Source organism: Antechinus flavipes, chromosome 1, assembly GCF_016432865.1.
Source record: "Antechinus flavipes isolate AdamAnt ecotype Samford, QLD, Australia chromosome 1, AdamAnt_v2, whole genome shotgun sequence".
In the NCBI taxonomy this organism is placed as follows: domain Eukaryota; kingdom Metazoa; phylum Chordata; class Mammalia; order Dasyuromorphia; family Dasyuridae; genus Antechinus; species Antechinus flavipes.
Window position 1 is genome coordinate 343755211 of NC_067398.1, and position 18598 is coordinate 343773808.

General features: G+C 35.9%; 1 protein-coding gene across 1 annotated transcript in view; it reads left to right on the forward strand.

Moving 5' to 3' along the window:
* ADAMTS12 (ADAM metallopeptidase with thrombospondin type 1 motif 12) overlaps window positions 1–18598 on the forward strand; it is a 482021-nt gene that overhangs the window by 316639 nt on the left and 146784 nt on the right.

The window sequence follows — 18598 nt, forward strand, 5'->3', positions numbered from 1 at the left end:
AGAGGGTTTTTAATGCCTAGATGAGGAGTTTGTATTTTAGCTTAAAAACAATAGGTAGAGACTGAAAATTTTTGAGCAGGGAAGTGACCTGTTCCTTAAAAAATTAGTTTGCCATTGTGTTAAAAATGAATTGGAGAGGAGAGAGGCTGGAAGCAAGAACATGTGTTAAATCATATTAGAAAGAAAGACTGGGCATCATATTAGGAAGGATATTGAATGTCATATTGGAGCTTATTATGCAGAAAATGGGAAACCATTGAAAATGGCTTTTGAGAAAGGGATGTCATGATCTCAGTAGTGAATCTGAAGAATAAAATTGGTAGCAATGGATAAGATAAAATGGAATGAAGAGAGTGAAGGAAAAAAAACTAGTTAGAATGATATGATAGTCACTATGAGGTAATTAAAGATTAAGGGAATTAAAGTGAAGTAGTTAAGGGATTATGGAATAGACAAGAGGATATTGATAGAGAAAATATTTTGCAAAAGTTGAAAGTTTGTTTTGAAAGTATTTGTATTTTGATCACAAATTTGTGATTTGATTGGAAGATGTGCCATTAGAATGTCAGAATGTTCCAGACTGAATTAGAATAATCAGCAGGAAAAGGGAACATCTGACAAAAATATAGCTACTCTTATCAAGTATCAAGACATTTGCAAAGGATACATGGTGAAAAATGCTACCCACCTGTAGAGACAGAACTGATAAACTCAGAATACAGATCACAGCATAATTATTTTATTTTGTTTTGTGTGTGTGTGTGTGTGTGTGTGTGTGTGTATGTGTGTGTGTTTGTTTTCTTTTGCTACATGGCTAATATAGAAATAAATTTTGCCTTATTTCACATGCACAGTTATATCATGTACTGTAACGTCCTGACTTGCTCTCTGGAGGATCTCAGGATTAGTCTTGGACTTAGTGGAGGAGTGAAGAAGGCAGGAGAGCCACCAGAATGGTCAAAGATGGAGTGTGTCATTTCTAGTCCTCTCAGCCCTTAAATATCTCAGTATGATTACATCATTACAGCACACTAAGTATGTGTGAACTAGAGAACTATTATCTCATCAGTCATACTGAGTATGTGCTAACTATAAGCATCTTCTATGTAAAATTCCCCTTACTATAAAGTATTCCTTGTTTCAAGCAGAACACAGGTGGTTACACCCTCCTTGAATTCTCAGGAAAAGGTGAGATCACCAAAGGGAGGTGGTCATGCCCTCCAAGACAAAGAGTCTTATACCTTACCCAGAATGACACTTCTTTGTACCACACCTACTGAAAAAGAAGAATCAGATATTATATTTACATCTCATGGATAATAATTAAAAGCTAAAATGATTGCATACAATTCATTCTGCTGAGTGGACTGACAAGGAGTTCTGACTACTCTCTTTATAGTTAAGTCATGACAATATACAGCACAAATATTATTTTTGGATGCATCTGTAAAGATAGTTGGTCCTTTAAGAGGAACCTTAGAAACCTTTTCTTCAAAAATCCATGACCAATTATGTAATAGTTAGGTCATCTTTAAGGGAGACCTGTGTGCAAATTTTAGAGCTGTGACCAATAAAATTTGCCACTCTGGGATGGTTTCACAGCACACATTAATTTGTACATTCGTATAAAAGGTGTATATCTTGTCATGGTTTTATCCCAGATAATTGTATTCCTTACTTAATTGCCTTTAACAAAATTCTAGCCACAAGCACTAGGTAAGGAGTAAGGCTTTGTTCTGGTTGTGTTGGGAAATTCACTCACTCTATCACACTGTCTCCTTGATGAAGGACTGCTGTGGGTGCCTCTTTTGTAGCAAAACCTGATATTTCCAAGGGTTTTTGAGTGATTCCTTCAACCACATTGAATAAAGCCAGTTCAACTTCTCTCAAAGCCTCTAGAGCTTCTTTTGTAAGCTGGCGTGGTGAGTCTAAAGCACTGTCTCCCCTTAAAATGTTCTATAATGGTTGTAATTGATAGATAATTAAGCCTAACACTTGGCCGCATCCATTGGATATCTCCTATCAATTTCTGAAAGTTATTTATGGTGTTCAACTTCTTTGTTCTTAAAGAAGGTTTTTGTACTGTAAGCACCTTAGGATATACTACATATCCTAAATATTGAAAAGGAGCATGCTTTTGAATTTTTTCTGGAGCTATATACAATTAGTAGTTCCTTAGTGTTTCTATGGTCTTTTATAGACATGCTTCTAACGTTTGCTTCTCAAGTGCACACCCCAATATATCATCCATGTAATGTAATAACATAACTTTTGGAAATGCTTTTCTTACTTGAGTAAGAGCAGCAGCAACATACATTTGACACGTAATAGGGCTAGTTTGCATTCCCTATGGCAAAGGTGTCTGTTCATAGCTTTTATAAAGCTCAGCTAAATTAATGCTGGGCACTGAAAAGGCAAATCTTTTTATATCCTCCTTATCCAGAGAGATAGAACAGAAACAATTCTTAATGTCTATAACCCAAAGAGGCCATTCTCTATGCAATTGAGTAGGAGATGGAAGTCCAGGCTGAAGAGTTCCCTTAGTTTCTGTCTGTTCATTTACTTTTCTCAAATCAGTCAACATCCTCCATTTTCCAGATTTCTTTTTTACAACAAATACAGGGGAATTCCAAGGACTTAGAGAAAGGTTGTAAGTGTCCTTGGTCAAGTTGTTCCTATACTATATCTAATAAGGCCTGATTTTTTCACTAGCCAAGGGCCACTCTTCTATTCACACCCATGAATCAGTTTTCCATTGAATGGAAACAGGTGAGAGTGTTGGCAGGCCTTCAACAGTAGCCCTGCCTAAAATGCTGGAAGTACTAATTGTAATCCTAACTGTTATAAGATGTCTTGATGGGATTTTTTTTTTTTTTTACTACAAAAGGAATAAAAACTCCTGTCTTATCTTCAAATTTCCATGTTAAGGGGTGGCACTAATTTCAACTGCTATTGATCCTCATATGCTAGACACATGGGTGTCTGCTGTAACCTTTGGCCAATGACTGGGCCAGCTGTCACCTCTAATGACTGTATGATCAGCCTGAGTCTACTAACCCTTTCAATGGTATGCCATTTACATAGACAGTGAACATAGGTAGCTGTGATACTTGTAGTCCAGAATATTCCTGGATTCTGTTGTTGGGAATTAAAATCTGGGTAAATATCACCAAATAGCCTATTAGGAGTCTGTATCAGTAAACCTGATGCTACTACTTCTTTTGGGTGGTCTCACACCATACATTGTCTACTTGTATTAGTGCTGGGATATTAGCTACACATTCCCCCAGTGTATAGATGGACACTGTTTTGTAAGCACTCTCAGGGGGTGAAATGGTCAAGCCACATGTGTGTGGAGGCAAAGGATCTATAGGCTGTACAGGGACAAATTTCAGCTCTCCAGAGGATATCTCATTGGTCCCAGCTGCATACAACTCTGTTCTTTCCAATTATAATCCCTTTCTCCCATTAGATTGCTTCTTGGCTGATCATCTTGAAGTACTGAACCTTTAAGGACTCCCTGAGTGTAACATTGGCTGCCATCATGTCCCAAGTGGTTTTTGCCTGGGGCCTTGGAGCCGAGTCTCACTTCTCATTTCCCTGAGTCAATCTGCATTCTGATGCCCAATGGAAGTTTCTGTTACATTTTGGATGTGGAGTTTTGGATCTTGTTCTCCTATCCTGTTCTTTCACTTTATTTTTTTTTACCAACATTGAGCTTTCAGATACCCTACTTTACCACACTGAAAATACTGATGAGTCTCTTTGGAAGTCCCTTCCCAAGGGGACCCTGTCTCCCTATGTTCAGATCTTGAAAAGCCTGCATCATAATCTGGGCATAAAAGGTATTTGTGCCCACTGTGGCACATCATCTATGATCTCATCTAAAGGGGCATCCTTTATAAATTGTAGTATAACTCTTCTACAAATCTCATTAGCATTTTCTCTAGCAAGTTGTCTTACCATAATTTCAGTTGCTGCATTTTCACCAATAGTTCATATGACAGCTGTCTGCAGACATCCCACAAAATCAGCAAAGTGTTCATTTGGACCTTGCATTATTTTTGTGAAGGCTTCCCCTCTATCTTGTTTTCTTGGGAGGATGCCCCATGCTTTGGTAGCAGCAGAAGCAATTTGCTCATATGTTGCTGTAGGGTAATTAATACGTTTTAAAGTGTCTACATAAGGACCTATACCTGCTAGTTGATCAAAGGTGACTGGTATATTAATTTCAGATTGCCTGTTTCATTGGTCTTCTATTCTACAGAGGTCACTGTACTCAGAAAGCCATAAGCATGTTTTTGCTATAGATTTCCAATCATTAGGGGTTAAAATTTCATAAGCCAAATTCTCTAATAGCATCTTAACATAAGGTGATTTAGATCCATAAAGAGTGAAATCCTTTTTCAGATCTTTGATAATTTCCAACTTAAAAGGAGTATGTCTTCTCCTGACTCTAGGTCAAGTCAGGAGGCTTTTCAATCACAGAATACAGTTTTATTCTCAAATCAGATGTATCCTGTCCTTCCTCTTTAGCTTTAACTAATGCTTTTTGTAATTGTGTCATAGGAGTGGACAAAGCTGCTGCCTTGGTGGTACTACTTGTGTCACTGCCCCTCCCACTCCTTCTCCTCCCTCTGACCAGGACGGCAAAGTTGAGGGAGGAGGATCAGGAGATGGGGAATGCCCTAAAGTTGCCTGCTTGGGTATAGGTGGAAGTGAAATTGAGAAGCACCATATTCTTTAAGCTTGTCAGCATTGTATTTAACTCTTTTCCTGCCCAATTCTCCATGCCTTTCAGCTGCTTTGTTAGTACCATCCCCCTCCTGCTCTTTCTCCTCACACTTCCTTGTCTGGCCATCCACGTTAAAATTTTTCCTTTTTTTTTTTTTTTTTTTTTTTTAAAGAACTTGTGGGATTCTTTAAAGCCAGTTGTATTATATTGTACAAATGTTTCCTTAGGAATTGAGTCAGGACCCATAGCTTTGTAATATTCAATTAGTTGTTCTCCCACTATTTCCCACATATCTGTCTCCAATTTTTCTTCTTTAGAGAGCCAAGGAGACATGTACTCTAATATATTTAAGAGTCTAGTGATCTGCCTCTGAGTTACCAACAAACCTTGCTTCTCTATTAACCTAACTATGCATGCTACATACTCTCCTCAGGGTGAGGAGGCTCTTTTCTTATTATTTGCCCCATTTCAGCTGAAAACCGAAGGTGATTCATTTAGCCCTTACCAAAGTTTTCTGCTTGTCAGTTTTTGTACTTACCCTATTTCTGGGTCACAGGGACTTCTCCACTGAGTTTACAATTGACATCAATCAAATTGCTGAGTGTAGATTCTTATGTCCACAGCCTCAAAATGTAGGGTGCTTCTTTTAGTGCCCCACATTGGGCACCAAAATGTAGTGTCCAGACTACCTCTCTGGAGGATCTTGGGACCAGCCTTGGTCTTTAGTGGAGGAGTGAAGTATGCAGGAGAGCCACCAGGATGGTCAAACTTGGAGTGTGTCATTTCTAGTCCTCTCAGCCCTTAAATACATCAGTATGATTACATCATTACAGCACATTAAGTATGTGTGAACTAGAGAACCATAATCTCATCAATCATACTGAGTATGTGCTAACTATAAGCATTCTGCTATATAAAATTCCTCTTACTGTAAGTGTCCCTTGCTTCAGGTAGTCATGCCCTCCCTGACTTCTCAGGAAGGGATGTGGGCACCAAAGGGAAATGAGGAGCCAAATTAGATATTGTTAGCAGGTTTCCTCTGGGCTAAAGGGTCTTATACCTTACCCAGAGTTTCCCCATTATCTGCGGCCCTCTACAATATACAAAAATATCACCTTGCTTGCCTTCTCAAGGGTTTTCTCTCAATTGACAATCCTTATAATATTGTAATTATTGCATACAATGTTCTCCCGATTCTGCTTATTTTACTTTGCATCAGTTCATATGTCTTTCCAGGTTTTTTCTGAAACCATCCTACTCGATTATTTTTTATAATATTTTTAACAATTTTTTACAATACATACAAAGATAATTTTCAACTTTAACCCTTGCAAAACCTTATGTTTCAAATATTATTTCCTCCCTCCTTCTCTTTCCTCTAGAGAGAAGGTAATCCAATATAGGTTACACATGTGCAATTCTTCTAAACATATTTTTACATTTATCATGCTGCATAAGAAAAATCAGATCAAAAGGGAAAAAATGAGAAAGAGAAAAAAAGTAAGCAAACAACAACAAAGGTGAAAAATACTATGCTGTGATCCTCACTCAGTCCCCACAGTCCTCTCCCTAAGTGCAGATGACTTTCTCCATCTCAAGTCTGTTGGAACTGGACTGAATCACTTCATTCAGATGATTCGTCTATCACAGTTGATTATCACATAATCTTTTTGTTGCTGTGTACAATGTTCTCTTGGTTCTATTCACTTCTCTTAGCATCAGTTCATGTAAGTCTCTCCAGACCTTTCTGAAATCATCCTCCTGATCATTTCTTATAGAACAATAATATTCCATTACATTCATATGTCATAATTTACTCAGCCATTCTCTAATTAATGGGCATCTACTCAGTTTCCAGTTCCTCACCATTATAAAAAGGGCTGCCACAAACAGTTTTGCACATGTGGGTCTTTTCTCCTTTTTTATGATCTCTTTGGGATATAGACCCACTACAGACACTACTGGATCAAAAGGTTTACAATTTGATAGCCCTTTGGGAATAGTTCCAAATTGCTCTCCAGAAAATTGAGAGTTCACAAATCCAACAATGTATTAATATTCCAGTTTTCCCACATCTCCCATAATATTTATCATTATCTCTTCTTGTCATGTTAGCCAATCTGAGAAGTATGAAGTGGTATCTCAGAGTTGTCTTAATTTGTATTTCTCTAATCAGCAGTGATTTAGCTGTTCTTGATTTCTTATAGCACAATAGTTTCCCTCCACAATCATATATTACAGCTTGTTCAGCCATTCCCCAATTGCTAGGTATTCCCTTAATTTCCATTTCTTTGTCAACAGAAAATGAGCTGCAATAAATATTTTTGTACAAATAGGTCCTTTTCCTTTTTCATTTTATCTCTTTGGGATATAGACTTATTGTTGGATCAAAAGGTACTTGGTTTAATAGCCCTTTGAGTGTTGTTTGAAATTGTTTTACAGAATGGTTGGACTACTTCACAACTCCATCAACAATACATTAAGGGCCCAGTTTCTCCCAATGCCCTCTGGCATTTGTAATTTTTCTTTTCTATCATCAACTCATCTGTTAGGTGTGAGGTGATATTTTAGAGGTTTCTTATTTCGCATATTTCTAATAAATAGCAAATTAGAGTATTTTTATTCTGTAACCATTGATGCCTTTGATTTCTTCTTCTGAAAGTGCCTTTTTATATCCTTTAACCATTTATCAACTGGAAAAAAAAACTTGTATTTTTATAAACTTGGTTCAGTTCCCTGTATATTGGAAAAAATGATACCTTTAGCAGAAGCTATACATTTCTCTCTATCCCTCCTCCCCAGTTTCTGGTTTTTCTTAAAATTTAGGCTGTTTTGTTTGTTAGGCTGTTTTCATTTCTTGCAATCAAAATTGTCCATTTTCTTCCCTTGATCCATCTCTATCTCTGATTTAGTTATAGAGTTTTTAATTTTCTATAAATCTATAAATAAAACAGGTAAAATTTTCAGTGTTCTCCTAATTCACTTATGATATCATTCTCTATCTCTAAATCATTTATCCATTTTAACTTTTTTTCATCATATAGTATGAGATGTTGGTCTATTTCTAGCTTCTGCCAAATTACTTTGTAGGTTTCCCAGCAGTTCTTGCCCCCAAAACTTGAATCTAGGTTTATTAAATAGCAGATTATTATGATCATTTTATTAATATGTATTATGTACCTAATCTCTCTCTCTGATCCACCATTCCATTTTTTAAACAGTACCAGATTATTTTCATGATTACCACTTTATAATACAGTTTGAAATCTGATACTGCTAACTTTCCTTCCTTCACATATTTTTTCATGGATTTTCCCTGGATGTAGATATCTTCACAACATTATGGGTTTTGCTAGGACAGAACAAATTGTATTTCAATCACTTGAAGTCCTCATTTCTTTTCTTATGAGAAGCTTAAGATCCACTGAATTATTTGAATAAAGGTAGTTGATTTTATAAATGTTTTATGAATGTCTTTTATTCTTTATACCACAGTCATTTCCCAATAATTGTTCCCATAGAGTTCTTCCTAATTATAAACAAAAACAACCAAATAAAATCAATCAACAGTTAACCAAAATTATCATATGGTAAGACCATTTATCAATCAATAATGATTAAAGTCTTACTATCTACTAGACATTGTGCTAAGTGCCAATGACATAAGGAAAAAACAAAAATAGCCCCTTTCCTCAAGAAGCATACATTTTAATGGGAGATATACAACACTTACAAATAGAAGTTAACCTTATAGGAGAAAGTATGAGCAACTGGGTTGAGGGTAGGGAAGACTAGGATATACTTCCTTCAGAATTATCTTGTAGAAAATCAAGGAATCTAAAAGGCAGAGGTGGTGAGAAGGAGAGCAAGAGAGCAAGCCAGCGAGAGTGAGAGAGTGAAGGTGTGAGCACAATGCTGATGGGAATACAAATCTTTTGATTATTTTGAATGTGCACATGTATTCACACACATACCCATACACATACTCCGTGTATGTATATATGTGTGTGTATATATATATATAATATATACATATACATATATATATGTATGTATTCATACATGCTGCTTCTTAGTGCAGTGCTTCATAAATGATAAATCTTGAAAACCTGTTTTCAAATGAAAAAAAATATTCTAAATAACTGAAAAAAATAAACAGAAAGATGTAAAATTTAATGCTCCTAAAAATTTCTGACATTAGGATGAGATTGTATGTATTCAAATTTTCTAAATATTTTAGGGATTCATATTTGATTCTAGTGGTGTAAATTACCACTGAAATTTGTTGGATACTTGTGCAAGGGACAAGTGTTTTACCAAGAGGGTCTTCTATAGACCCTCTTATGAAGCAAGGAAATGATTTTATTTTACATTCTTTTAAGAGTGGGTATCCAAGCTAGTGGGCACACTTAAAATCAATAAAATATGCCTTTTTATACCCTGTCCTCAAATTTTAAGTTCCTCCTCTGATTCCCTATTGGCTGAGTACTACAGTTGTTATAGCCTATATGGAACCCTCTAATTCCTCCACAAGTGTGAACCTCCACCCTATTACATCTCCCACTAGTGTTCATCTTACTTGGATGTAGTTCAGTCCCTCTCCTGATTCCCTATTGGCTGAGTACTACAGAGCTTACATCCTATCTAGAGTGCCTAATTTCCCCACATGAGTCTCCACCCCTAATTATATCTCTCATTAATAGTCATTTTATTTGGATATAGTTCCTGTCTCTCCCCTAGTTACCCATTCATGAATACTACAGAGATTATAGCCTATCCAGAACACCTAATTCCTCCTTGTAAATGTGAGTTCCCATCCCTGATTAAATTGCATAGTGTGTTTCTTATTCTAATTTATGGCTTCCCTTTATAAGTTTTGTAACCTTTAGATTTCATTTCTTAGGTTTCAATTTCATTTCTCTGATTTAAGTATAATTTCTCTAGTTTTAAGTTTCATGATTCTGTGAAAACTAAAGCTTTATCCATTTCTCATACATGGTCAGACCTATGTATTTGGGAAAAGATTTTGGCAGCTACTTGGAAGATATATTGACACTGGTAGAGGTGCAGTGGGGAGATCAATTAGAAGGCTATTGGAATAGTCTGGATGAGATCATGAAGATCTGAACTAGGAATATGATTATATGAGTGAGAAGCAGGGGGTATATAGGAGAAATAATATATAAAGACAGAAAGGACAAGACATAGAGGGTGCCATGTGGTACAGTGGAGAGAGCACTGGCCCTGCATTCAGAGTGAATCTGAGTTCAAATCTGGCTCAGATATTTATTAGCTATGTGATTCTGGATAAGTTACTTAGCCTCTCTATTAGCCATAGCTTCTCAACTATAAAATGGGGATAATAACAGTACCTCTCTCCCACAGATTCTGTGAGTATTAAATAGGATAATATTTATAAAGTGCTAAGCACAGAACTTGATGCTTAAAAATGCTTATTTCTTTCCCTTCTCTTCCCCTATTATCTTATTGGGGTGAGTGAGAATGATCTGTCAAGAGACCAATGTGATGACTATACAATATTTTTAAACCATCCTTCATCTTTTCCCTACTGCAAAGAGAGAAGTGTGTTTCTTTACAGATCTTCTCGAATAAAAGTTGGCCATTAAGAACATACATTTAAATTATTTTTAAAAATTAGAATTTAAACCATTATAAGAATAATAATCAATGCTCTTCGCTAACTTGGGAAATTTTAATCTTTCTCTTAGTGATGGGATGTGGGGCATGAACCCCCAAATGTTGGGGTTCTGGCCCAGTGTCACAAGTGTCTCAAGAAATTTGTAGTCTTAGATTGGCTCCAAATTAAGAGGCAATGATTTTATTATTGGCAGACTCAGTTCTGAAAAAGAGAGTCATTAATAAGGGGAAAGGGATCAGTAAAGGCACTAGGAAGGGAAGAGAAAGAGTGCCTCATGCTAGACTTAGTCCTGAAAGGAACTTACCAAAGATCATCATGAGCAAATCTTTTATAGGGAAAATACAGCTGTGGGGATTTCTCAAGGAAATCAGGGAAGGAGGTGCTAGGGAGGGAAAAAGAGAAGCCAGATGGAACACTTGGTAGACCAGGTCTCAGACCGACCTAAATATATACTAATCAATATTTCAACGGTTGTTATAAAATGCACAGAGGTTAAGGGATAGACAATGAAAGCTGATAAAGAGTTCTATCTTCATAATCACTCTTTTCAAACAGAATAGCCTGCGAATTAATTATGTCTGATAGTAGCCAGATGGGTTTCTTACTCACAGGGGAAGACAATAAGTCTACATCATATATGGGCCCTAAATGTTCTGTTCTATAGGATACCACCTCTGCAGTTGTGTAATTAAAGACTTTTAACTTCACCTCTCCCAAGTCCTATGGAGTTATTTCTCACATTACCTAGTCTAATCCATACCCAGAGAAGAATTCCTTTGTATTATGTTGGGAAACTTTTCCTTTCATGTCTCTTCAGCTTCTATCTCTTTCTTCTAGTTCTGTTCTTTGGGGCTTAAGAAAAGAAATCTAATCCTTTATTCAGATGACAACCCTTCAAATACTTGAAGACAGGTATCTTCTTTAAGGTAAATTGCCCAGTTCCATCAATTGCTTCTCACATGACATGAACTTGAATTTGTCTCCTTGACAACCTAGTTACCTTTCTTTGAATAGTCCCCAGCTTATTAATGACTTTCATGAAATATGGCACCTAGAATGGAACACAGGCTCTTTGTTTTTTCTAACCACTGCAAGAGTTTGCCTTTCTCTACTTTATTATTCTCTGCAGTCTGCAAGTAGGATTTGCTGGGGATGAATCTTTCAGAGGTGTGAGAAAGTAGCAATTCCTGAGAAATCCTAAAGCCTTGGGAGTGCCACAAAGAGTTCAGGCTATCAGAGAATAATCTGTGGTCAATAAGCCACAGAATTCAAAGATGAGAGCTGTGTCACCTTTAAGCTACAGAATTCAATGATGAGCACTGTTCCACCTTTACCACTCCTTAATTGTACTTCTAGCCATAAAATTAGCATAACCTGATCTTTGTTTCTCTTTCCTATAAAATTATTTTCTTGCTCCTGACTATGCTAAATTTTCTTGGAACTCTAGTCCCCTGTCAAGCAGCTTAATAAATCTTTGCCCCTTAACCTGGAGACAGAGTTTGTAAATTTTTTCACCATACTTGCGACATGGGCCCGGGGACCCTCATATTGTTGGGGTATCTTCTGCCTCAACATAGGCACTGTCACAGTTGCTTCCTTTCCTATTCTTTTTTTCTAGAAATTTATAACTTTCAAACAGACTTCTGACATATTCCCCCTTGCATGTAAATACACCATTCCCAGGGGAAAATGAAGTCCTTCCAGTGAACATTTACTTTATGGAAATAATTAAATAAATAATAGTCTTGTCTTCTTGGGAATCAGACCAATGTAAGAATTAGATAAATTAAATCACACATCTGAACATAATTTCCATGATGGAACTAATCCCTAGATTGAGAGCCAAATTAACTACAATTCAACTTCATAATACATAAATATCTGACATTTTTCTCATCCTTTCTACTTATACTCTTGAGGTGTGAGAAATGAGGGTTGAGAAATAACCTGACAGCAATGGGGTCCCCTGGCTGGTGGCAGGCTTTGTGAAAGAATTCACAAACCTCAATGAATACAGGCAAGAGATTTGTAGCCAAAAGTGGGTTTATTACACTAAGAAAACAGCTTTCTTAGTGGGCAAAATCCTGTCGGGATTATTTGTAAAAGCCTGGGCACACAGTATTTGATTTTATTGGGTTTTTTGCTGCCCTGAATTAGGGACCTTTCAATAAAGGGTGGTCATTATGCCCCTGGCCAAGATCTCCAATTGAATGGTAGGAGGAGATTACTTATTGTTTCTAAATGGTTATCTTGCCCCTAGCCTTCCCTGCACCTCAACTCCAATTCATTCTTCACACCACAGCTGAAATAGTCTTTTAAACTCTGATTATATCACTCTTCTCCCTCCATTCATATCCCTTAAATAGCTTTAGTGATGGGGTAGCTAGGTGGTGCAGTGGATAGATAGAGATCTGAACACAGGAGGACCTAAGTTCAAATATGATCTCAGTTAACACTTCCTAGCTATGTGACCCTGCGTCATTTAACCCCAATTGCCTCAGGGGAAAAAAAAGCTTTATTGACTTTTTTTTTCCTATAAGAAAACAAAAAAATACTTTCATCTGTTATTCCTGCCTGTCCATAATTAAGTTTCACCTTCTCTAGGAGCATTTCTCTTCAGGCAAAAAGTTGCAGCCCAAGGGGACTAGTGGTTCTTGTTTCTTCTAGTGATACTATTCCCTACTCTCTCTCAATGGAGGTGCCTAAAGCACAATAGGCATTTTAAAAAAAAATTATTGTCAATGTTACAATAAGCATCTGGATAAATTTACCAAAAGAGAGGAGCAATGGTAGATTATTCCTGAAGATCTTTGTTGGAAAAGTTCCCTTTTTGCAGCACAGAAGTAAGAGAAAGCTCTAAAAGGACTCAGAACATTGATTGTGTATCTTTTGCTTTATGTAAGCCCAACAATACCTTGTCCTTTTTTTTTTCCTTGTTTTTTTCTTCTCTTTGGCAACCAGACAATATACTAGTTCAGTAAATTATGTATCTAAATTCCATGCATCTGGATTAGTGCTTTTTGTTCTGGGAAGAGCAGGATTTTTCCTACATAAAATATATCTAGGATATCTAGGATATTTGTGAAAATATCCTTTTTATTACAGTTAATGTAATATCTGAGCCAATAATGGCTCCAAAAGTTGAAGAAGTAAAGGTCTTTGTGATGTGCTGATGTAGCAAATGATGTAACTCCAGATGATATGCTTTAGGAGAACACCAAATATTGGCCTTTAATTTTCTTTCTCTGTTCTGGTTCTTCCTGGTTTACGTATTGGTACTTTATTTGTGTCATAGAAGAAATTTGACAGGACTTCTTCTTTACCTATTTTTCCTAGTAGTTTACATAGTATTGGAATTAATTGTTCTTTAAATGTTTGGTTGAATTCACTTGTGAATTCATCTGGCCCTGGAGATTTTTTTCTTGGACAGTTCATTAATGCCTTGTTCAATTTCTTTTTTCTGAAATGGGATTATTTAAGTAATTTATTTCTTTTTCTGTTGATCTGAGTAATTTGTATTTTTGGTAAATATTCATCCATTTTGATTAGATTGTTGGATTTGCTGCCACACAGTTGGGCAAAATAGCTTTTAATTATTTGCTTTGATTTATTTTTCATTGGTGGTAAATTTACCCTTTTGACTTTTGATGCTTGTGATTTGTTTTTTTTCTTCCCTTTTTGTAATCAAATTAACCAAAAGTTTATCTATGTTGTTGTTGTTTTTCATAAAACCAATTTTTACTTTTATTTATTAGCTCAATAGCTTTCTTAATTTCAATTTTATTAATCTCTCCTTTGAGTTTCAGAATTTCTAATTTGGTATTTAATTGTTTTTTTTTTTTTTTTAATTTGTTCTGTTTCTAGCTTTTTTTAGTTGCATGTCAATTCATTGATCTCCTTTTCCCTCTATTTTATTTATGTAGTCATTTAGAGATATAAAATTTCCCCTAAGAAGTGCTTTGGCTGCATCCCATAGGTTTTAATATGTTGTCTAATTATTGTTATTCTCTTGGATGAAATTATGAATTGTTTCTGTGATTTATTGTTTGACCCACTCACTTTTAAGAACTGTATTATTTAATTTCCAATTGGTTTTTATTCTATCTTTCCTTGTCCCTTTGTTGAATATAATTTTTATTGCATTGTGGTCTGAAAAAAACACATTTACTATTTCTGCCTTTGTGCATTTGATTGTGAGGTTTTTAATGCCCTACTGCATGGCCAATTTTTGTGCAAGCGCCATGTACTGCTGAAAAAAGTTATATTCCTTTCTGTCCCTATTCAGTTTTCTCCAGCAATCTATCAAACCTAGGTTTTCTAGGATTCTTTTAACTTTCTAGTTTCTTTCTTGTTTATTTTATGGTTAGAGCTGTCTAATTCTGAGAGGGGAAGGTTGAGATTCCCCACTAGTTTAGTTTTGCAGTCTATTTCTTACTGTAACTGGCTTAAAATGTTTTCTAGGAATTTGGCTATTCTACCCCTTGGAGAAAATATATATTTAGTATTGTTATTACTACTTCATTGTTTATGGTATCCTTTATCAAAACATACATTCCTTCTTTATCTCTTTTAATAAGATTTATTTTTACTTTTGCTTTATCTGAGATCAGAATTGCTACTCCTGTTTTTTTTTTTTTTTTACTTCCGCTGAAGCATAATGAATTCTGTTCCAGCCTTTTATCTTTACTCTTCATGTGTCTTTTTCTGTGTCAAATATGTTTCTCGTAAACCAAGATTATTGGTTTCTGTATTGTAGGATTCTATTTTTTAACCCACTCTGCTGTTTTCTTCCATTTTATGGTAGAGTTCATCCCATTCACATTCCTAGTTGTAATGATCAGCTCTGTATTTCCTTCTACCCTATTTTCTCCTTTGTATATACTTTTGTTCTCTTTTTTCCACCCTGTCCTTAGAAGTGTATTTTTTTTTACCCATCACACCCATTACCTATCTCCTATCACCCTTTCCCCTTCTCTTAGCAGTGTTTTTTAATCTACCCCATCCACTACCTTATCTTCTATTACTCCTCCCCCCTCTTTTCTTATTTTTTTTTTTTTTGAATGTTTCTCCCCTCCCTTCTATCCTGCCTCTCTTCTTTCATCTTTATCTTCCTACTTCTTTAGAGGGCTAGATAAATTTTTATATCCAACTCAATGATTAAGTTATTCCCTCTTAGAGTTAAACTAATGAGATCAAGCTTCAGACAATGTTCACCCTCCCTCCTTTCTTTTCCTCACTTGTAATAGGTCTTTTGCGCTTTTTCTTTTAATCTAATTTGTTCCATTATATCTCCCCTTTTCTCTTTTCCAAGTACAGACCTTTTCCCATCCCTTAATGTTTTTTCTTCAATATCACATCAGAATCAATTCACAAACACACCCTCCATCCATGTGGTGACAACCCCCAGCCCTGTCCCAGTGAAAGACACAGTTCTCAAGAGTTAGATATTGTTTTCCCATCATTCAATTTCTATTTCACTCTGTGGTTCTTGAATATCAAGACAATTTTGTTTGATAATTTCTTGAAAGATGATGACTGGGATTTCTTTTTGATCATGGCTTTCAAGTAGTTAAAAATTCTTAAGTTATCTCTCCTGGATCTATTTTTTAAAATAACTTTTTATTGACAGAACCCATGCCAGGGTAATTTTTTACAGCATTATCCCTTGCACTCATTTCTGTTTCGATTTTTCCCCTTCCTCCCTCCACCCCCTCCCCCAGATGGCAAACAGTCCTTTACATGTTATACTGGATCTGTTTTCTAGATCAGTTTTTTAAATGTGATATTTCACATTTTCAATTTTTTTTAATCATTTCTTTTTATTGCTTCTTGATGTCTCATGGAGTCATTAGATTCTACTTGCCCAATTCTAATTTTTAAGTTATTATTTTATTCAGTGAGTTTTTTTTCTTTTTACTTTCTTTTCTATTTCTCCACTTCTGTTCTTTAAGGCATTCTCTTCATTGAATTTTTCTGCCTCCTGTATCATTTGACCTATACTGTTTCTTAAGATGTTATTTTTTCAGTGTATTTGATGCCTTCCTTACCAAGCTTTTGACTTTTTTCCTGACTTTTTTCATCACTGTACCATTTCTTTCCCAGTCATTTCTCTGCCTCTTGTATTTGATTTTTAAACTCCTTTTTGAGTTCTCCCAGGAATTCTTTTTGGGCTTGAGACCAATTCACATTTATCTTTGAGGTTTCTTGACTTTGTTGTTTTCTTCTAAGTTTGTGTTTTAATCTTTCTTGTTGCTATAACAACTTTCTGTGTTTGGGATCTTATTTTGTAGTTTGCTCATTTTTTCAATCTATTTCCTGATGTTTGACTCTGTTAAAATTGGACTCTACTCCCAAAGTGGACGGGGCACTATCTCAAGCTTTGGGTTTTTATTCATTTGTTTTCAGAGCTAGTTCTGTGAGTCTATAAGCTTTAAATTCTTCTAAGATGCTATAATCAAAGGAAAGGTGTGTTTCTTACTCTTTTGGACTGTGTTATAGTCTGTGATTAATCATAAAGATTTTTTTCTGTCCTGAAACTGTGACAATGATCCCCACTCTGTTGTGGCCACAAATTTTGCTGTGTTGGTGCTTCTCCTCTCCCTGGGATTGTGACCTAGGATTGCAACCCTGATCCAAGTGTGGGCAATACAACAGAGTCCTAAAACCAGTGCTAACAAAGGAACCTCTTTATTCTCCTTCTGACCAGATGTTTAACCCCCTTACCATCTGTGGCCTGGAGCTCAGGGAGTAATATCTGCAACTGCTGATTCAATCACTTCCAGGTCCTATTATTGGTTTGTTGGGATGAGGTTTGCACTGGTGCACTGGACTACATTCTTCTCTTGCCTCAGTGGAAAATTGTTTTGCCTCATCCCTTTGTGGGTTTTGCTGCAGATTTTTTTTTGGGGGGTGGGGAGGGCCTGGGGCGATTGAGGTTAAGTAATTTGCCCAGAGTCACATAGCTAGGAAATATTAAATGTCTGAGGCCAGATTTGAATTCAGGTTCTCCTGACCCTAGGGCTGGTGTTCTATCCATTGTGCCACTTATCTGTTCCTTGCAGAATTTATTTAGAGGAATTATTTAAAGTCATTTAGAGAAGAATTAAGGAGAGCTCAGATGTATCCCTGTCTTTTCTCTACCATCTTGGCTCCTTTTCTTGCTGTGTTTAAAAATATTAAAATATCTCTTTAAATTGGTTTTTCTTTGTTGACTTTTCTGAGTAATTTGTTCCCTGGACTTTTTGTAAATTCAGCTAGTCCTTATTCTTTGTTTTCAGCCTTTTCCTCTTAGGAATAATGGTTGTCCTTAGTTATTCTATACTTTTAGTATGTGATTGGTCCCTCACTTTCTATCCCAGGAAATGGTATTCTTATGAAATTAGTAATCTTTCTTTAAATAGGTGTTGTTATTCACTTGTATACAACTCTTCATGAACCTAAGGACTATCTATTGAGTTTTCTTGGCAAAGAAACTTGGCAAAGGCATTTCCTTCTCCAGTGGATCTATATTGACAGAGGTTAAATAACTTGCTCAGGATTACACAGCAAGCAATTGTTTGAGCTAGATTTGCATTCAGATCTTCCTGACTGTAGGTTCAGTTCTCTATCCACTGAGCCATCTCATTGTCTCCATTTATTTTCCTTTACAAGCAAATGCTAAATTGTTGTACAACATGTAGCCCATAGTTATATCTATACCATACTACTGTTAGTAAAAACAAATCAGCATTTTGCTCCTCAAGAATTATTTTGCAGCTATTTTACTTGAAGAGTCACATGGTCACATGGATGGTACTATCTTTATCCTCCACCTGATTTGGTCCTTGAAGAAAGAGTTATTCAGTTGTATATAACAAATTTATTCAGAAGAAATAAGCAAAGTATGTTTCAAAATTAAGAATAAGCAAAAGTAGATTTGTCCTTTCCTTAGATTTACTGAAATAAAAATATAAATGAAGCCAGGTTCCAGAAATAAGTTTATCCATATAGCTGCCCCTGATCAGGAGACATGAAATAAGCAAAGAAAATATAAAAAAATACTAATTGGGTTGAGCATATTGGTGTAACAGGGGAGTTGTGGAATAGATTCTTGTTTAGGCAAGAGTTCTATGAAATGCCCTCTGAAGCTGTTTCCAACTCTTTGATTCTGGAATCATAATTGAATAATTTCACCTACCTGCCAATGCAAACTAATTCTGCAGAAG